The following is a 23351-nucleotide window of genomic DNA, read 5'->3' as shown; positions in this document are numbered from 1 at the left end:
AAGCCAGCGTTTGAAATTGAGTGATATACTGACTGACTGGTCGGTTCCCTTGGCGAAGTCGCAGGATTTCCGTCGCCGCGGAGGTTGTTCTCCGAGCTCGTCGAAAATCCTCCGGAAGGACGTGAGGAATTCAGAGTAGTTGTCTAGTAACGGGTCGGACCTCTCCCAGAGAGGCGAAACCCAGTCCAGGGCAGAACCGGTCAGTAGAGACACTATATATGCCACTTTGGATTTTGGAGATGGAAAGTTCGCAGGCTGTAGTGTGAAGTGGACGTCACACTGGTTGAGAAACCCTCGGCACAACTTGGGGTTCCCGTCAAACTTATTGGGAGTTGGAAGGTGCAAACGAGATGGTGCAGGTGGAACAGGGACAGCTGGAGCTGCTGGCTGGTTTGTGGCGGCAGGCAAATTAACAGTAACCAGGGAAGCTTGCAGCGTATCCTGACGAAGAGACATTTCCTGCAGGAACTGAGCCATTTGGCGCTGAGATGCCTCTAGTCCCTCTAGGCGACTGGCGATACCCTGGAGCAAGTCGGCCCTCAGATCCTGTCCACTGGCCGAATCCATCTGGCCAGTGCAAACTGTCACGGCTTGGCGTGCGCTTGGACCCGGAGTGGAGTCAGATGAGGAATGAGGACTTGTTTGCTGGTACTTGAAGGCAGCCGGCCTCAGGGGAGTATGACTCATGAAGGAGTGGCACGCGACGGGATCAGAACCAGGCTGCGAGACACTGGCGGAACTCAGAGACCCGGGGTAGGCTGGGTATAGCAGGTAGTCGGGATCAGGAGACAGGTAGTAACAGGAGCAAACTGCACCAAGGCTGAGAGGGGAGTCTGCAGAACCACACTGGTAATGACACTTTAAATGAGCAAAGGAGCACAGAGAACTAGCTCACAGCATGCGCTGTGATAGATGTTGCACTGGCAACTAAAGAGCCTCTTGACAGCCCTTTAGTACCCTCAGGCAGTGCAGGATTGGTTGCTAGCCTCCCCAGCCCAGACTGAACCTGATTGGCCAGAAACGACATGTGACCCAAATCCAAGATGGCCGCACCCAGTGGTCACAGCGTGGAAGCGCTGCCAGTCTCAGCCCCTCTCACCTGCCTCCAGATGGAAGCCCTTGGTCTGCAGAGACTCACAGCACCCAGCGCTATTCTCCAGGAACCTGCACCTCTGCTGGAAACACCATGCCACAGCGCCCGGAGCGGTAAGCACCGCGATCTCAGCAGCCTGTCACCCCTGGTCGTGACACATGGTGGTTCTGCAGCTGCAGGGTGACAAGGCCACTGGGCTGCCCGATCACTGTGGCCAGCAGTGATCGGGATACACTGGGGGCGAAGTCCTGGGTGCAGAGAAGCCAGGATGTCCCCCTGATATAGGTGACTGCTGGAAGATTATCTTCTGGCTGCGACCCATTGTTCATTTCTGAATGGTCGTATCTGTGGTTAAGGAGTACTCCAACTTGATACACCAGTGCAAATCAAGGCAATATTGCACTGCATATCCGGTGTGCTTTGTAAAGAGGGTCTATAATATACCTAGCCTGGAGGTGCTTAAATGGCTTTTTTTTATTAAAAATCCATCTTACTGTCATCAGCCTATTAAAAATAAATAAATATATATATATATATATATATATATATATAATAAAGTACAACCACTACATTATTCTTTGAGAATTTGCATTTACTAGCAAAGCCTAGGGAATGCCCATCCTACATCCTGTTTCGCTGTAGTTACTTTAAGTCTCAATTACTCCATCTTGTTTGCATTATATGTTTCTGACATGTGAAAGATGGAATTACACCAAATTCATGGGAAGTAGCTAGAAAGCTGATTTGACACATCGTTTCCCAGCATCTTAAGTTAATAGGGAAAGTCCACTCCAGGAAATAAATTATTGTAGGAAAGCAATTCTAAACTTTTCCAGTCAGGCTATGGGTAACAGTATAAATGAAACACCCAACATGTTTGTGAATTAGTCTTAATTGAACAAATCCTTAGTGAGCTACACATAGTCTAATAATGAATAACAAGGGAGATGCATCAAACCTTCTAAAGAGGAAAAGCAGAGAAGTATTGGCAGAACCTATAGGTGTTGATGGGATGTAGTTATGTGCGCCCGCCAGTCACAATCCCGACGCCGGCTAGGAATTTATGACGGTTGTAAAGATACCGACGCTTGTCATAATTCCTACCCCGGAATACAGAATGACGTGGGCCAAAACGAGGTAAGTACAGGCACCTGTCCTCTTAGCCACGGGGGGGAGGGGAAGGGAGGGTTAGGTTTAGGGCACCCCAGGGGGACTTAGGGTTAGGCACCCCTCCGGGAGGATTAGCCTACAGAAAAAGGGGGGGGGGGGTTAGGGTTAGGCACCCCTAAAGGAGGGTTAGGGGGGGAGGGGGAGGGTTAGCTATACAGCTGCCGTCAATACAATCCCATTACGATGTTGATATAGGTGTAAGCGATATGTGATGGAGGACAGTCCACAAGATGAATAGCTTAACCAGGGATTGGAACCAGGCAGACCACAGGATGCAAGTCCACACAGGATTAATGCAGCTGGGAAACAATGCAGGAATATAGTGTAACAGGTCCAACCAGGGATGAATTAACGCAGGAAGTGTGCGGTATCCTTAGCACACACTTGCACATACACTAAAATGCACCCGCGCCTATTTTCCTGGGGACCGGCGCTACAGAGCAGCACATTGAAATCTGCGGAGAGGTAAGTATATTAACTATGGGTGCAGGGTGTGCGGTGTGGGCCTGTGTGGGACCACACACCTTGCACCCATTATAAAGATGCCGATGCAAACATTCATTGGTGGCAGTCGAATGTATGCAGTGCCTAGCGGTGGTGCCACATTGGTAAGAGCTGGCTCTAATATGTGTCACTCTGCACAGTCATTCTCAAGAAGACACTTAGGGGCACATCCTTGTTCATGGAGGATAAATGAGGGGAACACGTATAAAAGCCACACATGCGCAGTAGCACATTTGGTTGGAGGTCCCTGTGACATGGGCGCACCTCAGTTATTACTCTGCAGCGGAGGAGACAGTGCAGATCGCTCTCCTCAAACAAGAAGTTGCCCATAGAAACCACAAGATTTCACTTATCATTTACCTAGTACATTCTATAAAATGATAGCTAAAATCTGATTGGTTGCTATGGGCAACTTCTCCACTTGTCCTATATAGAAGGTTAGATACATTTCCCCCAAAGACACTTAAATTATACATATCTTGTAGGAAAGATGTCAACTTAGCCAATCATTGTCCAGTGACAAATCTCCTACTGATCAGTAAACCAGTTATGATGGACACTCTTGCCTTATTGTTAAATGGGAGCATAAACTTACAGAACATATTGGTCTATCTATATATATTTTCAGGTGGGAGGCCGCAAAATCCTAATTGGCACATTTTGATGCTGAGGGAGGTGTCTTTTGCATGAAGCTTGCTCATCTGCAGCACCTTATAACAGATCCAAGTCAAAATCATTGATGGCAGCACAGATGGCGTAGTGCTTAGCATTACTGTCTCCCAGTATTGTGGTCATGAGTCCAATACCTGGTCATGGCCCATCTGTGTGGATGTTGTTTGTTCTCCCCGTATTTGCTCCAGATACTCTGGCTTCCTTCAAATACTCCAAATATATAGAACATATTGTAGGCTCCAATGGGGCACAAGCTGATATTCTCTGTAAAACTGCAGAATATGTGTGCACTAAATAAATAACTGTTGATAAATAAATCTCTGGCGACTGCTCCTGTTATATAACAAATGCCACTTATTTCCATGATCATTGCTAGGCAAATCAACTTTGATTTTCTTCCAGATTATAATTGTAAAACTGACCTTTTGATGGGTTTTCAAATTCGTTCTTTTTAAGAAAAGAAAGGCATTCTTTATGACCTTGTGTGGATTATCGTGCATTTAAGATGACAACTAAAGAAATCCCTTATCTCTAATTCCTGAATCATTTAATTGGTTCTTGAAAGTGGTATGGTAAACGTAATTGTGCCAAGGTGAAACTTACAATTTAGTCCATATATGTGAAGGAGATGAGTAGAAGACTGTTTTTAGGGGGTTGGGTACAGGATGCTGGCGGTCAGAATCCCGACAGCGGCATCCAGACAGGGTGAGGATACCGACACCTGTTGGTCGATTTCCTAACCCTCCCCCTCTCCCTAACCATACCCCTCCCATCCTTGTTCCTAAACCTAACCTCCCCCTCCTCACACCCAAACCCTAACCCTCCCCCTAGTGTCTAACCCTAAACCCTAAGGCTAACCTTCCCCCTAACTACGCTACTTACCTTCGGGATGCCGGCGCTGTGATTCTGACAGGTGTGTGGACCGGTGCCGGTATTCTGAGCGCTGGAATCTCCACGGTCAGTATTATGACCGCATGCCGTTTTTAGGTACAGAAGTGTCCTCACACATCTTTGCTGCTGTTGCCCCAAATAGCCCCTCTGGGCATGCCATGTCCCGTGAAACTCTACTAGTGCTGGGTGTGTTTTTGTTGCCGAAAATGCGTTGCACACAGATATACAAGTGTTGCATACCAAATTCATCTGCACAGTCTGCTGGTGCATCCTAGTTGCATTGCATTGAGACTAAGATGCATTTTCAGCAAAAAAAGAAGCTCACTCACACCAGGCATGTTTCGCTGTGTAGCTGTTACAAGTCCAGTCCAGGACTTGTCTCCTGCCAGTATTCCTCCTGCTCCTGACCATGCTTCTAGGTTGCCGGTTGCTAGGAGACCCAGACGTCAGAGGATTTCACATGTTTCCTCCTAGTATTGCCTGATTGGCAGCTGATCCTATTTGAGCTTCCTGGACTGTCTCCGCCCTGTCGGCTATAGAGTTTTCATTTGGAACTTTTGGTTATGCAAGCTGCTCTCTGTGCATCCAGACTTCCAGCTATATTTTCTACATGCTGCGTGTATTCTGCTCACCGGCTTTTAAGTGACCCAAGTACCCTGGGTCCAAGCAACGTTGTCTCCAGGGCCCTCCAGGCCATACAGCTATCCTGCTTCTATACCACGTTTCAAGCAACGCTGTCTGCAGGCCCCTCCAGGCCATACAGCTATTCTGCTTCTATACCACGGTTCAAGCATCGCTGTCTACAGAGCCTCCAGGCCATACAGTTATCCTGCTTCTATACCACGGTTCAAGCATCGCTGTCTACAGAGCCTCCAGGCCATACAGTTATCCTGCTTCTATACCACGGTTCAAGCATCGCTGTCTACTGAGCCCTCCAGGCCATACAGCTATCCTGCTTCTATACCACAGTTCAAGCATCGCTGTCTACAGAGCCCTCCAGGCCATACAGCTATCCTGCTTCTATACCACGGTTCAAGCATCGCTGTCTACAAAGCCTCCAGGCTATACAGCTATTCTGCTTCTATACCACGGTTCAAGCATTGCTGTCTGCTGAGCCCTCCAGGACATGCAGCTATCCTGCTTCTAAACCATGTTTCTAGCTATGCTGTCTACTAGGCCCTTCAGGCCATACAGCAATCCTGCTTCAACACCACGTTTCAAGCACCGCTGTCTACTAGGCCTTTCAGGCCAAACAGCAATCCTGCTTCAACATCACGTTTCAAGCACCACTGTCTATTAGGCCCTCCAGGCCATACAGCAACCCTGCTTCAACACCACGTTTCAAGCACCACTGTCTGCTAGGCCTCCAGGCCATACAGCAATCCTGCTTCTACACCAGGTTTCAAGCATCGCTGTCTGCTAGGCCCTCCAGGCCATACTGCAATCCTGCTTCTATACCAAGTTTCAAGCATCGCTGTCTGCTAGGCCATCCAGCTTCTTCACCACGTTTCAAGCATTGCTGTCTACTAGGCCTCCTGGCCATTTAACAACTTTAGTTTGGACTGTAAACCTACATTATATTCTATTGACTGTCCTATGGTTTCAGCTCCTTATTGCACCATTGACATGTTGTGTTTTCACTGGTCCATCATATCATTTATTTAGTAAACTGCCATGATTTAACTATACTTCTTTTGTTTGTTCTTCGATGTGCCACGTATCTCCAACACCTCCATCTCGGTCCTAGCAATAGCTAGAGGATCGTAACAGTGGCGTTTTGAGGATAGATGTAGGAGGAGACATCTGTGTAGACATTTTGATTATGTAAAAGACAATCTGAGATATTCTCGATTGGTTCATCAATGTATATTTGGATGACATTCTTCAGTATTGCTTCATTCTCAAAGTTTACCCTTCAGATACTGCTGTTGGAGCCATCTTCTCACAAAGTAGACTTTACACTCAGAAAATGTTTCATACTAAAAAAATTATTACATTGGCAATGAAGAATTAAAAGCCATCAAACGTTTGAAGAATGTTTTTGTCTTTCAAGTAGAGATGTGCGCCACCGCCGACTCCCGTGTTTTGGTTTTGGGTTTGGATCCGGATTCATTCTTGTGTTTTGGTTTTGCAGAACCACTCTCACATGTGTTGGTTTTGGATCTGCATTTGAAAAAACAAACACCAAGTCCTGAACCACAGGCAGATCTGAACCGGGACTTGGTTTGTCTCGTGATTCCGAACTCGGACTCTGTTCAACTCGGAACTCCTAAATTCGTAATCAACACTTTGACTTCACAAATTAGATTGGCTCAATATATAGTACTGCTGGATTTAATTGTGTAATTTCTTACTGCCTATCGCAGTCTCCCAGACACAAGAAAGCAGATGCTCTTTTCTGTTCTGGGTGCAACAAAATCCCTTTCACCCAGAAACTATCTTACCTACATTTAATTCCTGTTGATTCAGGTAAATTTATATTTTAATACCTCAAAGTATCAGGAAAACCAGGAAAATTTACCTTCAAGAACATTGTGATGCCTGTAGAACTGGTCATGGTAGACTACAGTGCCTATGAATTCTGGTATCTGGAGATGCCCCAGGATATTTTTCAATATGTGCCTACCTCAGTGGTTCCCAAACTTTTTTGAATCATGGCGCCCTAGATCATCAGAATATTTTTCACGGCACCCCAAAGTTTAGTTTGTTATTGAGAAATTCAGAAAAAAGTCTAGTAAAATAGTAAAGTGAAGTAACTTGCACTTACCTGTCATCCTTAGGTTCAGTTATTTAGTTTTGTACAGGTTTACACTTCTGTTTGTTCACATATTTACATTACATTGATCATAAATAATTAGATTTTGTGCTGGACCACCAACCTGAGGCACCCCTGCAAGTCTCCCAAGGAACCACTGGCCTACCTGCAAAACCTGGCACACTATGAGTTGGCCAGAAAATGGCAATTTGGTATTGAACTCCCTGTGTTAATGGCATCTACACTATGGGCTAATCAGAGATGTACACTAATCACACAGCCTATGTCTGTGATATTATGCTAATGCTGCAGGAGGCGTCTTGTCTAAATAGACGCCTCCTGCCGGATTCTGTGATTAGCTGCTGCATCCCAAGTTGATTGCGTGACCATCGGTCATCTAATTAACCCTCAGGTTAATCAGGATGACCAGGAAATTCACGGTGCTGAAGCCAGTGAAGCTGCGTCCAGGTATGCAGCCATTGACTTCAGAATGCCCAGAAAACGGGGAAGGCACCCCCCTGTTTTCTAATACGCTGCATGTCACTGCACCAGCTCCACCGTCAAACTGCTACAGCCTGTCACTCAGGATGCGGTGTCCAGGGTACTGCAAGTGATCTCTGCACATGAGCAGTTCTCACACCTTTGGGTTTGCTTACATCTCTGAATTAGGCCCTATGTTGGTAGTAGTTAACCGGTTAACCAAAATTGTTCATTTCATCCCTCACCAAAGGCTGCCTGCATCATTTGACGATGGTTCATACTTGTCGACATTCAGCTCCCTCCTTCTGGGAGGAAGCTGAATGTCTGCATACAGTGGAGGGAGTGGCCAGGCGATGATAACATTTTGGGGGCGTGACCATATGACTGCATCATCGTGGCCCCATCCCATCTGTCACACGCCGCCCTGGAGACCCCAGAATCAGACCCCGTCAGCTACCTTTGTGGGTGCTGACCCGCGCTGTCTTCCGGCTCCTGCGCTGTGCGCTGCTTCCCTCTCTCTCTGGCCGGTCTCCGCTGTCCTCTGGAAGGTCCCACTGCTCTGCTGCTCCCACGCTGGCTCCTGCTGGTCGCTGGTCCCCGCTGACTTCTTCTGAGAAGCGCTGTCCTCCGGTCCATGGGCGCAGCCATCTTGGATTGCCCATGTGACACGCTACCACCAATGAGGAGTCTTCTCCTTCTCTCTCAGCCTGTCAGCTCCCAGCATCCACTATGTAAGGTTCCCCAATGCTGACACAAGTTGCCAGTGCAACTAGTTTCCTAGTGAGCTTTCCCACTGTGCTCCAGTCGCTCCACGTAGCTTCCCAGCTACCAACGTCTACCTGCGGCTATCCAGCCGCTCCACATAGCCACCCAGCTACCAACATCTACCCACGGCTATCCAGCCGCTCCACGTAGCCACCCAGCTACCAACGTCTACCCACGGCTATCCAGCCGCTCCACGTAGCCACCCAGCTACCAACGTCTACCAACGGCTATCCAGCCGCTCCACGTAGCCACCCAGCTGCCAACGTCTACCCACGGCTATCCAGCCACTCCACGTAGCCACCCAGCTACCAACGTCTACCCACGGCTATCCAGCCGCTCCACGTAGCCACCCAGCTACCAACCTCTACCCACGGCTATCCAGCCGCTCCACGTAGCCACCCAGCTACCAACGTCTACCCACGGCTATCCAGCCGCTCCACGTAGCCACCCAGCTACCAACGTCTACCCACGGCTATCCAGCCGCTCCAGGTAGCCACCCAGCTACCAACGTCTACCCACGGCTATCCAGCCGCTCCACGTAGCTTCTCAGCTCCTAACGTCCACACAAGGCTATCCAGTCTTTCCAAGTGGCTTCCAAGCTACCACACCACTTCTAGCAGTACTCAAATTCCCTATTAGTTCACTGCTTCCTCTCATGCGGAGGAACTTTATTAAACTAAGTCTCCTCCTGCGGGCGTCTGCGCCAAGTGATACAGGTCCAAGGCCCAGTCCGGGAACACAGTCTTTAAATCCCACGATTGTGACACCCTCTTCACAATGCCAAAATTAGCACTGTGAAGTAGAGGGCGGGGGAACGATGCGGTGATTCAGGGCGAATCGCATCACTCCCCCCGCTGCGGGGGTTTCAATCATTGACTGCGGAGGGGTCGGACGGGAGGCTTGCCTGTCTTTCCGCTGGGCTGGGAGTGGCACCCAATATTCAGAAGGCTCCCGGCCAAATTTGGAGGGTAGGCAAGCCTGCGTTGGTTGCAGGACGTATACATCCACAAGGTATACAAGATGATGTCACATTGGATAGAAGGGTCCAATTTGCCTCATTTGGAGGCCTTTTGCAAGCTTCTGAATATTAAACTACAGCTCCCTTCAGCATACACTATAAAGTTACACAATGAGCACACTAATCTACTGTAACTCTGAATCAATACTTACTGTATGTGGCTGTGTATTATTATTGACTTAACTTCTTGACCATAGCTGAGTTTACATTTGAAAATGTTGAATATACAACAGTCTAAATTTCTACTTTTTTTTGTAATTTCAAATTTGATCAATCTCTCATCGAATATCAGTAATTGATGTAAATAACGTTCAAATGATTTATGAAGTTCTAAACCAACTTTCCAGTTATTTACGTATGGCCAAGAAACATTCTGTATCTATGGGGCCTATTTATTAATTATTGGGCATAAGACCTGATAATGAAAATTTCTTATTGCGCTTATCGTGGCAATAAGAAACTAAAGATCACCGACACTTACCAATATGCTCTGATAGGAGCCCATCCCTGCAATGTATAGAAGTGATCGCTGGTGATCAGCTTCACATTCTTTAACTTGATAAATTCAGCATTTAAGCAGCACCCATAGAAACCTATGGAGTGTCTGCTTTTGTGATCAAAAATGTGGGATAGCAGAATATATCTCTCATTTCTCCCTGTATATACATTCCGGGGATACTTATTATTTGCGGGTACCCCCAAAAAACAGTATTTTGGGGGACATCTGCAAATTTGTTTTGATATACAGTGCATCCGGAAAGTATTCACAGTGCGTCACTTTTTCCACGTTTTGTTATGTTACAGCCTTATTTCAAAATGGAATAAATTAATTTTTGTTCTCAAACTTCTACACACAATACCTCATAATGACAACGTGTAAAAAGTAGAGATGAGCGGGGATTTCGGGGATCCGGGGCGATCCGAGCGCAGCTCGGATCTCCTTGCCTGTCCCGGACCCTGACCCGAGGCAAAACCTCGTGACCCCTCTGTCGAATCGCGAGGTTTTGTTTTCAGCCAGCTTAACGCTGATTGGCTGAGAGAACCATCTGTCACGGCTCTCAGCCAATCAGCGTTAAGCCCATTGAAAACACTACAAAGTAGGGAAAAAAGATGGCGCCCACCATCCCCCGCCGCCTGACACCGCTGGCACCCCCCGCTGCCGAAACCACCACTGCCAACACTCCTGCACTGGTGCCCAATGTCCTGAGGATACCGTCAGCTACCCCCACACTGCCGACACTGCCGACACTCCCACAGTGAGGACACCACCAGCACCCCTGCACTGCTGACACAGTCAGCAAACCTGCTTTGAGGACACTGCTGTCATCCCCACACTGCCGACACAGCCAGCAAACCGGCACTAAGACACTGCTGGCACCCCCACACTGCCGACACAGCCAGAAAACCTGCACGAAAGACACCGCAGGCACCCCCGCACTGCCGACACAGCTAGCAAACCTGCACTAACACACCGCTGCACCCCCGCACTGCCGACACAGCCAGCAAACCTGCACTAAAGACACCGTTGGCACCCCCACACTGCCGACATAACCAATACCCTTCACTGAGGACACTGAAAGCACTGCAGCACTGCCATTCCATGTACTGAGGACACCGTCAGCAACCCTGCTCTGCCGACACTGCTGTCACAGTTAGTGCTCTATTGGTGTATCCAACCCACACTGTATAACACACTGTATCTGTGTTGGAAATTAAAAACTGAACTGCCACATGTTAGTGCCGCCCACTGTGTCACTTAGCTTTGTCAGCCAGCTAGCTGGATGCAACCTTTTGGCCTTAACTAGATTAAGCAAATAATATTGTGAGGTGGTCAAAATTGATTGGAAATTACTGGAAATAAATGTTATTGAGGTTAATTATACTGTAGGAACAAAATCAGGCCCATTTTATGTGATTTTAGCTGTTTTCATGATTTTTTAAGAAAAAATCCAGATCCAAAACCAAAACAAGAAAACAAAACACCAGATTCAGATCCAAAACCGGGGGAGATCCAGATCCAAAACCAAAACCAAAACATGAGGGTCGGCGCACATCTCTAGTAAAAAGTTTTTTTGAGATTTTTGCAAATTTAATTAAAATAAAAAAACACTAAGAAATCACATGTACATAAGTATTCACGGCCTTTGACATGAAGCTCAAAATTGAGCTCAGATGCATCCTGTTTCCACTGATCATCCTTGAGATGTTCCTACAGATTAATTGGAGTCCACCTGTGGTAAATTCAGTTGATTGGACATGATTTTGAAAGGCATACACCTGCCTATATAAGGTCCCACACTTGACAGAGCTTGTCAGAGCACAAACCAAGCATGTAGTCCAAGGAAATGTCTGTAGACCTCAGAGACAGGATTGTCTCAAGGCACAAATCTGGGGATGGGTACGGAAAAATATCTGCTGCTTTGAAGGTCCCAATGAGCACAGTGGCCTCCATCATCTGTAAATGAAAGAAGTTCAGAACCACCAGAACTCTTACTAGGGTTGGCTGTCCGTCTAAACTGAGCGAACGGGGGAGTAGGGCCCTAGTCAGGGAGGTGACCAAGAACCCAAAGGTCACTCTGTCAGAGCTACAGCATTCCTCTATGGAGAGATGAGAACCTTCCAGAAGGACAACCATCTCTGCAGCAATCCACCAATCAGGCCTGTATGGTAGAGTGTCCAGACGGAAGCCACTCCTTACTAAAAAGCACATGGCAGCCCACCTGGAGTTTGCCAAAATGTATCTGAAGGACTCTCAGACCATGAGAGACAAAGATTAAACTCTTTGGCATGAATGCCAGGTGTTCTGTTTGGAGGAAACCAGGCACCGCTCATCACCAGACCAACCATCCCTACAGTGAAGCATGATGGTGGCAGCATCATGCTGTGGGGATGTTTTTCAGCGACAGTAACTGGGAGACTAGTCAGGATAGAGGGAAAGATAAGTGCAGCAATGTACAGAGACATCCTGGATGAAAACCTGCTCCAGAGTGCTCTTGACCTCAGAATGGGGCAATGGTTCATCTTTCAGCAGGACAAAGACCCTAAGCACACAGCCAAGATATCAAAGAAGTGGCTTCAGGACAACTCTGTGAATGTCCTTGAGTGGCCCAGCCAGAGCCCAGACTTGAATCCGATTGAACATCTCTGGAGAGATCTGAAAATGGCTGTGCACTGACGCTTCCCATCCAACCTGACGGAGCTTGAGAGGTGCTGCAAAGAGGAATGGGCAAAACTGCCCAAAGATAGGTGTGCCAAGCTTGTGGCATCATATTCAAAAAGACTTGAGGCTGTAAATGCTGCCAAAAGTGCATCAACAAAGTATTGAGCAAAGGCTGTGAATACCTATGTACATGACATTTCTTAGGTTTTTTTTTTAAATTAAATTAGCAAAAATCTCAAAAAAACATTTTACACATTGTCATTATGGAGTATTGTGTGTAGAATTTTGAGGAGAAAAATGAATTTATTCCATTTTGGAATAAGGCTGTAACATAACAAAATGTGGAAAAAGTGACGCGCTGTGAATACTTTCCGGATGCACTGTATATGCCCCTATGTCTCTCAGACTGAGCCGTTTAGGATCTCAGTTTAGGGTTGGAGATAAAGTATAACCTCTAACACAAACTGCACAACTGGCATAGCACTCCCCTGAACATGTCACCATAGTAAATCAATACAATTCTGTAACTTTTGACTCCAATTATAAAAATTACTTTTAGCGTTGTCATTTATAAAGTGCCATGGTTCCATGCAGCAATGAACAATGGGTCTGAAGTAGCGGCCCCACCACTATGGCATCACCCACTTCCCACCATCCGACTACAACTATATTCATTCATCAGTGACCTCTTTCTGCTTGGAGGAACTTGAGGACTGATATTGAAAAACCAAGATTTAAGAGATAGCTACAAAAACATCTATCTGATAATAAAGCAAATAAAAGTCATGCTGATGAATCCACATTCTCATCCAACTTGTTAAAAAAAAAAAAACCCTGTAATGAACTGGAAACATTTGTCAGTTATGTGCAGTACAGAGCAGTCCATGTTTGAAGGTTCTGGTAATGTAGCCTCACACAATAGACATGGCTTGTGAAACTGTATCACTCTGTGATGATGAATAAGAAACACTCATGCATCTAGATGCAGCTGCCCTTCAGCAGACCCATAAAATACATTAAACAAAATTGCCTGCCCCACTAACTAAATCTGAAACGCACAACCCCCACCCATGCCCCCACTTACCCCCAAAGAAAACGTTATAGTGTACTTTATAAGAAGTAATATAGATAACACAATGGTAGACAGTGCCACGGATGCTTGCTCTTCACCACCTATAACCTCTTCAAAGCAAGGCCAAGAAAGTTCCCAATCTTATATATAAAGCCATATGTTATGTAAATGGCCATGTACCTAAACAAGTCAGGAATGTCTGTTTGGAAAATTTTCATTTTGACACGGATGAAATGGCTGCAGTTAACTGTATAGTGGGGCTCATATAGAGATGGATTTCAACGCATTTTGCACCATTTTTCAGCCACATCTTGTATTTAAAGCATTCATTTCTATGGCAGTGTTCTCAAATATCTTGTCATTTAGAGGTGGCTGTGCCAGCAGCCAGTCCATTGATTTCCTACTTGGAACAAAGAACGTTCATCAATGGGAGAACCCCATCTTATATTTGGGGTCCTGACTTTAAAAGGGATTCCAGCACTGGGCTGACCAGTTTGGGATTGGTTGACATTATAGCAGTGTGGCCCTTGCTATAGCGTCAGACCCCCGGCTGGTTCAGCCCGGTGCTGGTTATTGGAGAATAGTGGGAACCCCACGCCATTTTGCCCCACTATTTTCCAATGCCAGCCCGGACTTAGAAGTCCAGGGTTGGTTACTGATTTGTGGGGGGAACCCACGCATATTTTTAAAAAAAATGTTAATGCTTTTTTTTTACATTTTAGGCTAACGAACCCTGCTTCACCCAAACATGCCTGTCTCAGAAGGTCTATTGGCAGATTTGCCGTCGTTTTACAGTCAGTGATTGATCAATTATAAAACCGACCAATAGTAAATCTGCATTTTCTATTCTTGTCTATTTAAAAAAATCCATAGTTCCCATCAATGTACTAAACTCCTCTAAAGTTGGGTTTTTGGTTGTTTGGTTATTGAATTTGACTTTAGTAAATGGTTGGTTTGCAAAATTGACGACAAAACGTCCAAAAAGCTAAAATTTACCTTTAGCAAATGTAGCCCTAACACACTTAGGGGTAAATTTAATGTACTAAAGGTTGATTTAAATTGACAAAAAAGCAATCTAAATCAATCAATATCAACATTGTGTTTCAGGTTTCAGGGGCTAAATCACACATTTAATAACATACTTTTTTTTTAATATCGATTTTGCAGTGTTAGTATATGTGTGATTTAGTCCCTGAAACACAACGTCGATGTTGATTGATTTAAATTGCTTTTTAGTCGATTTAAATTAACATTTAGTAAATTTACCTCTAAGTGTCTGAGGGCTTAATTTGCTGAAGGGTAATTTTGGCTTTTTGGACATTTTGTTCTATATACATCATGCTTGCCTACTCCCTGGGAATGGCTGGGAGGCTCCCAAAAAGCGGGAAGAGTGGACAAGTCTCCTGGAGCTGGCGGCCACCTATATGCAGCATCCTAGGGCTGGAAATCCTTGGTCCCCACTTTCTGAGGATTTCCAGCCCTGGGCTGACCAGTTTGGGGCTGGCTTTACATTATGGTGGTAGGGGGACACAGGTACAGGCACAGGTAGTATGTCTCCCTGCTTTAGAGTAAGTCCCCGGCTGGTTCATTCTGGTTACTGGAAAATAGTGGGACCCCATGCCTGTCTCCCACCCCCACCCCAATTTTCCATTTCCAGACCAGGCTCAGAGGTTTGTGGCTGGTAATGCTTTTGTGGGAGGGACACCATGCACTTTTTTTTCCCAAATCAACCCTTTATTTACACTTTTAAACACAAGACACAGATCATACTGATCTATGCAGTGCTTTGGACAAACACCCTGCTCACAGGCATTGTGCTGCGATTTTGGTGTGTTGTTGATTGATTTGACTAACGTGAGTCTTAGTAAATCTGTGATTTCTATTCTTATCAATGTTAACCGCACAATGTTTGGTCCAATGGTGTATTGCCATGTACTGGAGGGTGAGGTCATGTTTCACCTGCGATTTGCTGTAGATTTCAGCTTCAGTAAAGCTCAGATTTGCAAAATTACACCAAAATTGCAGAAAAACAACAAATTGAAATCTAAAGCCGTATATCCACTAACAGATATTAATGAGCGATTGCACGATTAGGACATCGTAATCATGCAGTCACTCATTAATCATGCATGAATCGGGCATGAAAATGTAAAAAACGGCCAGCTATGCGCGCTTCCGCTGGTCGTTTTCGACATCAATCATCGCCTGAACATGTTGGTTAATCTGCCGATAATGACAGATTGAGCATGTTCAGGGATGAGGGAGGGTGCCTACACTGAACGACATATCGCTCAGTGTAGGTACGGCAGGGGAAGAGGAACGACTGTACGATTACAATGTTGTAATCGTACTGTCGTTCCACTATCTGCTAGTGGATATGCACCTTAAGTAATTTTACCCCATGGAGTATTATATGTGTAGTTATTCAGGTAGCTAAATCCAGTACCTCCAGTACAGCACAGAGTCATTTCTATGAATGTTCAACTCTAGAGTCTAGAAATCCCTTACTGCGCACATATATATAAATTGTATGGAAATGCTTATACTTGAAAATGAGTTTGCAATCGTAGGATGTATCAGGGTGGAGACTGGGAAGTGAACTAAAGTGATCGCAAAAAGGGGCCGTTTCATGGGCGTTTTAGTGGAGGGTCACGGGTGTGTCTAGGATTGCTGCTGCATTCCCAATGTAGATGTAGTCGGCAACCTGATAGTCAGGATGCCGGTGGTAAGAATACCAGCTCCAGAATTCCAACAGCTGACATCCCTAAGGTGAGTTTTATGGTTAGGTTTAGGGGTTAGGCACAAGGGGGAGGGTTGGGGTTAGGCTGTGGGAGGGGGGTTAGGGTTAGGCACTAAGGGGAAGGTTAGGCTGTGGGGGAGGGGTTAGGCACTAGGGGGAGGGTTAGGCTGCAGGAGGGGAGGCTTAGGGTTAGGCACTAGGGGGAGGGTTAGGATGTGGGAGGGGGGTTAGGGTTAGACACTAGGGGGAGGGTTAGGCTGCAGGAGGGGAGAGTTAGGCATTAGGGGGAGGGTTAGGGTTAGGCTGCAGGAGGGGAGGGTTAGGGTTAGGCACTAGGGGGAGGGTTAGGCTGCAGGAGGGGAGGCTTAGGGTTTGGCACTAGGGGGAGGGTTAGGCTGTGGGAGGCGGGTTAGGGTTAGACACTAGGGGGAGGGTTAGGCTGCAGGAGGGGAGAGTTAGGCATTAGGGGGAGGGTTAGGGTTAGGCTGCAGGAGGGGAAGGTTAGGGTCAGGCACTAGAGGGAGGGTTAGGCTGCAAGGGGAGGGTTGGGGTTAGGCTGAGGGAAAGGTGGGTTAGGGATAGGGGGAGGTTTAGGGTAAGGGTTAGAATACTTACCAAATTTTGTCAGGATTCTGACTGCTGAGATTCTGCTGTCGGTATTCTGACCGTCGGCATCCTGACTGCCGGGTTCCCATACCCACCAATCCCAATCACAAATCAAATGCTTCAGAGTCCATGTTTAGTTGGATTTGAGGAGAGTAGCTAATCTATACCCTATGTTACCAGAAATGTTAATGGTGCGACCGATGTTGCATCGCTGTTGGTGTGTTTACAAACTCCATCGCAAAGGCGTTCCCGCGGGTCGTTCGTTATTATCGTTCATCGGGCTGACATGCAGGCCAACCTGACGATCTCGTCAGGTTGCTGCATGTCAGGGAATTGGGGAGAGAGCCCGGAGCTGAACGATATCGTTAATGATATCGTCCAGCGGCTGTGCTCAATGTCATGAACGACATTGAGCACAGCCTGCCGGGGACAACACTACACGATATCGCTCAGGGAGCATATCGTGTAGTGTGTACCCACCATTAGGGCCTGATTCAGAGATGGACGCAAATTCCATCATTGGCATCTGTATTGAGGCATCCACTGATGGCATTGCAGATCAGATGCTTGTGTATGCTACACATCGGTCAATCATTGCACTTCTGGGCAACCCTAAGGTCTTGCAGAAGACTAAGATGCTAAGCCTTAATAACTCCTTACAGGATGCCACCCCCCTGTTACAGCCCACAAACAGTCCATGACTGTCAATCACCTAGACAATAAAACCTCTCTGCTACCGCCGTCCCAGGACCGTCGTGGCACATGCGCAGTGCGACTCAGAATTATGGGCCTGATTCAGAGCCGGACGCAATTAGCGCTCGCTCGTCCTGAAAATAGCGGTGGCTATTCAAATGAACCGTTCGCTCTTTGCGGTCTGTTCACGCCTCTAGGTCTGAACGAGCGAACAAAACTTGCGGTCGTTTTTTGGGAAACTACGCCCCCTGGCCGCTCGCATCCTACGTCATGTCCGCTATTTATTAGATTAATCGAGTACATCGAACAGGGTATGAACTGCTCACTATTCTTGTGGTTGGTTTTTGCTACCACAATTTTGCGTCATTGACCAGTGACGTGGTCAATGACGCTGCAGTTTTAAATATGCACACCCATAAAACGCCTGTTTTGACCTTTAAGCACGCCTGCGATCGGATCTCCACTCCCCGTTTTCAAGCACCTTCCCCTGTTACCACCCACATACGCCTCATCCTGTCACTCAAATTAGCAGGCATTCGCTATTTTGCGAGCACATGAATTTCGGCTGCACTGACTGGTTCGCGCATGCGTATAACGATCCGTACGCATGCGCAGTTGGGCAAACATTGCTCGGAGCGAACGAGCTGCCGCTTACGAGTGGCTCTGAATCAGGCCCAATGTGCAATGGAAAAACACGGGCCATTTGTGAAAACATCGACATTGAGTCCATATCTGAATCAGGCCCTTATTTAGAGACTTGCAGATATAGTAGATGCTTTGCAAATGGCAGGGAAAGAGGTATAAGTTTATTCAGTACTGAGAAGATTGCACCCTATTCAGAAAACTACACATAGTAAAGTAGAGTTGTCCATTGGCCATTAATGTTAAGGGGGCGATGTCCGATGGTTTTGCAATAGATGGCGGAATGGTGATGGTTCCCCATCATCGATGGGTTTATATTGATTTTGTGCCATTGTTACAGTACTTAATGTTTCTGCTTTTCTATATTAAATCTTGACCCTATGTCAGAGTGATATTTAGTGTGCCCCAAACCTCATGTGTGCACATCAGATCAGGATCACATGCTTTTCATTGTATAATGCTACGCCTTCACCCCTCTGATCTGGACCTTCCACGTCCATGATGTCCCAGAGAGCAGAAGTAGGTAAGAAAAGGTGTCTGCTATAGCATACATTGCTGCAAGAATTCAGATTATTGATTAATTTTGCTAACTAGGTACTGTGGGGGTCATTCAGACCCGGTCTTTAGGGCCGATGCACTCGGACCGGGTTGATGGCCCCCCACAGTGCATGCGCACGATGGTGCCGGCGCCGTCGTGTGCATGCGTGAGACCCGCTACGACCGACAGCGCCGGTCGTAGCGGGTCTCGATCCAAAGGGGGCAAACTGTCGATGTTGATTGACAGCTCGCCCCATTTGGAAGGCGGGCCGGGGGGTGGCAGCCCAAACGTTTGGGGGCGGCCCCACTGACATCACTAGTGATGTCAGTGGAGAGCTTCCGGCTCAGACAGAGCCGAAAGCTCTCCGGGGCTTACGACAAGGGAGACCCTAACCTAGGGTCTCGTCGTAAGCCCCGATGGTCGCGATGGTCACGACCATCACCTTAACCCACAGCCTTACCACCGCAAAGGAGGACGTCTTGAAAATTCAAGACGTCCTCCCCTCATTCAGACCGACCGCATGCTCTGTGCGACTGGCTCTGAATGAGGTCCTGTATGTGTGATTCACACTCAGAAAAATATGACAGCATGTAGTGATCAACGTATAATTTATGTAAGCGCTGTTCTTAGACTCTGGCAAAAGTAAGGCAGACCACTATGCTCAACAGCATACCAATATATTTTAATTTGTTGCAGTTTTTTTGTTTGAGTATTTCTGAGCTCCTACATGTCCCTTCTTCATTGCATTATTTCTCTTGTGTGACATCTTAAAACCCTGTATTTTCACCTTCAGTATACAGTACATACAGCAGGAGCCAGCACTTTAAGTGTTTAGCTGTGCTTCTTATGATCAGCTCCATAAAGATAACAGACAGTTCCAGCATAGAGTAACAATGTTTCATGCAGTGTCTGACAAGCAGAAGGGCCTGTCCTTATATAAATATCTATTACATTGATGGATTGTACGCTGCTTTGCTGAGGCTCAGTGCTGTGGACTCCTGTCGTTTAACACATCAAAGTCAGGTCACCACTTGACAGAAGAACTTGCTGATAACTCATCATCTTCCTTACCCCTGGTGGGAATTGCTTTTTCATAACAGGTATAAGTAAATAGGCGCTGGTGTTTATGCACACTGCGGAGGAGGGAGGTATCTGGGAGATTTTCAAAGTCATAAATTATTTTGGTTATGCTCCAGATTTTTTTCTACTGAAAGAGGCTTTTCTTCTGTCTAGAGCTTCCATCTGTCTTGTTCCTCTAGTACAATTATTTCTGTATCAAGCTGGAAAGACTTAATACATATTAAAATGGGTTTGCAAGCGACCTTGACAGCCTATAGTAGGTATCAGTCAACAAAGATGTTTTTTATTTTGCCAAGGATTTCTGCACTTATAAGTTCTTATACACACACGGGCATTAGAAAACATAGGCCCTCATTCAGAGCCGTACGCTCTGAGCAGAGCGCATGCTCTGCATGAGGGCCGGGCTCCATTTTCATGGAGCGTCCTCCTGGACGCTCGTATAGCTGTGGGTCACCACCCACAGGATATACGAGCGTGCATTTTGATGGCCGCGATGGTCGTGACCATCGCGACCATCGAAATTGCGAGCCGGAGCCTGCGGTTGAGGTTTTCAACCGCAAGCTCCGGAGTGATTTTGGCTCTATCAGAGCCAAAATCACTCCCACTGACATCACTAGTGATGTCAGTGGGCCGGCTTCTGACGGGAGGCGTTCCCGTGGGAACGCCCCCGTCAGGGAGGCACGCCCCCGGCACGCCCACCAAAGGGGGCGTGCTGTCAATCAACATTGACAGCACGCCCCCTTTGATCGGACACAACGAGCGAAGGAAAGTCCTTCGCTCGTCGTGTCTGGCGCATGCGCACGACGGAGCTCCCTCCGTCGTGCGCATGCTCAGTGCAGACCATCGACCCACTTGCGAGCAGACAGCCGCTCTCGAGTGGGTCTGAATCAGGCCCATTGACTAATAACAGAGAATACTTATTATTTTTGGTCTGAAATCCTCCCTACAGCACAGTGTATTATGTACTTAATTAGTGCTAATAGATGCTATTATATTGTACTGAGTGTTAATGCTTGTAAGCAGGGGCGTAGCTAGGTAATTGAAGGTCCCAATGCAAAGGTTTGTAAGGGCCCCTATATACTACCCAATGGTGGAAAATGTATATAACACATATAACTTTGCCAAGGAAGATGAGCCTCCCTCAGCTCTGGGTCCCATAGCACCTGTGGTAGTTATGCCCGTGCTTGTAAGCTACAGTTACCTACTCTCTAGTCCAACCTCCCAGATCCCTCCCACTTTCACAGTGAAGTGAGCGGCTTGATAATGCAATTGGACCCGCCCCTTGCTGTACAAGACCACAATAAACCATTGAGCAGCAAGTAACAGGGCTACAATGATGCTACTCATGGCGTTTCACCCCTGCACCTCCAAATACTGCATCTACCACCTTGATGTAGACAAGTATGCAATTACTCGGCTTTAAGACCATTGAATCTTGAATTTTACTCCTATGAATGTTGATCTTTACATAATTGCTAAGTATTCATGAATAACATAGTGTTAATAGCAATAGGAGGTGTAACAGCAACCAGGCAGATATTTTATTTGATTATAAAACCTATGTTATGGATATAAATTGCTCATCATGTCACCTTACCTATGTATATGCAGGGCCGCAACTAGGGGGGGGCTGGAGGTGCACGTGCACCGGGTGAGCCGCTGTACCTGGTGCCAGTGACCTCCAGCCCGGCGCTGCAGAGAGGCTCCAAGCCGGACGTCCGCTGGTAATATTTATTACCAGCGGGCGCCCGGCTCCTTCTCTGCAGCGACGCGGTGTAGCCGGAGCCGGAGGCTGGAGTTCTCTCCCGAACTCCAGCTTACGGCTCTCCCCACGGGCACTATGGGGGAGACGTCATGACATCTCCCCCATAGTTCCAAGGACCAGCCAGCGGACCGGACGCGACGCTGGATGCAGGAGCGGGGTTCAAGGTAAGTATTTTTTTTATTTAATAAGCTGCACTACAGGGGCATTATTATGGGGGCAGGGGCATTACCACAGGGGCATTACTATGGGGGCATAGGCAATAAGGGGCATTACTAATGGGGCATGAGCACTACAGGGGCATTACTATTGGGGCATGGGCACTACAGGGGCATTACCACAGGTGCATTACTGTGGGGGCATGAGCACTACAGGGGCATTACTGTAAGGGCACTACAGGGATATTACTATGGGGGCATAGGCAATACAGGGGCATTACTATGAGAGCATGGGCACTACAGGGGCATTACTATGAAAGCATGGGCACTACTGGGGCATTAATATGGGAGCATGGGCACTACAGGGGCATTACTGTATGGTGGGCACTACAGGGGCATTACTATGGGGGTATTAACATATGGGCATTACTATGGGGGCATTACAATATGGGCACTACTGCAGGGGGAATTACATGGGGGGCGCCAAATTACTGTCTTGCCCCTGGTGACAAAAATCCTAGTTTCGGCCCTGGTATATGGCACGGTGGAGCGAGGGAGGGTCTCATGAGGCGACAGAGCATGAACAACATTTGCACCATGTCAGTTATGTTTCTATTTTTTTTTAGCATTTTAGAGAATACAGCCATGAACAACTGTATCATATTGAGGAACAATAGTCAGGGTAAAATGCATTCATTACGTCCATGTTTGCAGCTTAAGATCTTCATCCTTATGTGTTCCTTCAACTTATTGGCCAGGGAAGTGTAGTGCTGCACAAACATTTACACAGCTGTGTAATAGAGATGTGCAGGTCTGGATTTCTGAAATCCGAACACACCCGAATTTAGGGGTTCAAAATAGAACTGGGTAATGGTTTGGATTCACTTTTGTGACCCGGTACAAACCAAATTCTGGTTCAGAACTGTTCCCGATTCTGACATTTTAGCTATTTTTATCGATTTTTATCGGAATCCCAAACCAAAACACTTGAGGGTGGTTTTGCAAAACCAAAACACGGGGGTCCACACACATCTCTATTGTGTAGTGCAGTCCATGCAGTGAGGCGCCTAGACAGCGAGTCGCCCATAACACATGCAGATTTCAGATATGTCGGCATCGGTTGTTCTGCAAGGCCGATCTGATATGTCTGTGCAGGGCTGCCATCAGAAATGATGGGGCCCGGGACTGACAAAATAGACAGGGCCCCCCTTCTGTGTCTCCCAGCCAGCCCCCCTTCTGTGTCTCTCCTGTCACCCCCCTCCTCTCAGCATAGTGGCGCGGCGTGAAGTCATACAAGCCGGGCTGAGTCTCGGAGGTGGATTGAGACCCAGTGGAGACCTAGATAAAGTACTGGCATGGCCTCCCCTCCTCTGTGTGTGTATATGTAAATAAAAGCTATGTGTGTGTGTAAATATGTAAATAAAAGCTATGTGTGTGTGTGTATATGTATATATAAGCTATGTGTGTGTGTATATGTATATATACGCTATGTGTGTGTGTATATATAAGCTATGTGTGTGTATATGTATATATAAGCTATGTGTGTGTGTAT

The sequence above is a fragment of the Taudactylus pleione genome, unplaced genomic scaffold, assembly GCF_031769625.1.
Source record: "Taudactylus pleione unplaced genomic scaffold, aTauple2 ptg000082l, whole genome shotgun sequence".
NCBI classification, from domain to species: Eukaryota; Metazoa; Chordata; class Amphibia; order Anura; family Myobatrachidae; genus Taudactylus; species Taudactylus pleione.
Note: the sequence above shows the minus strand (reverse complement) of the source record.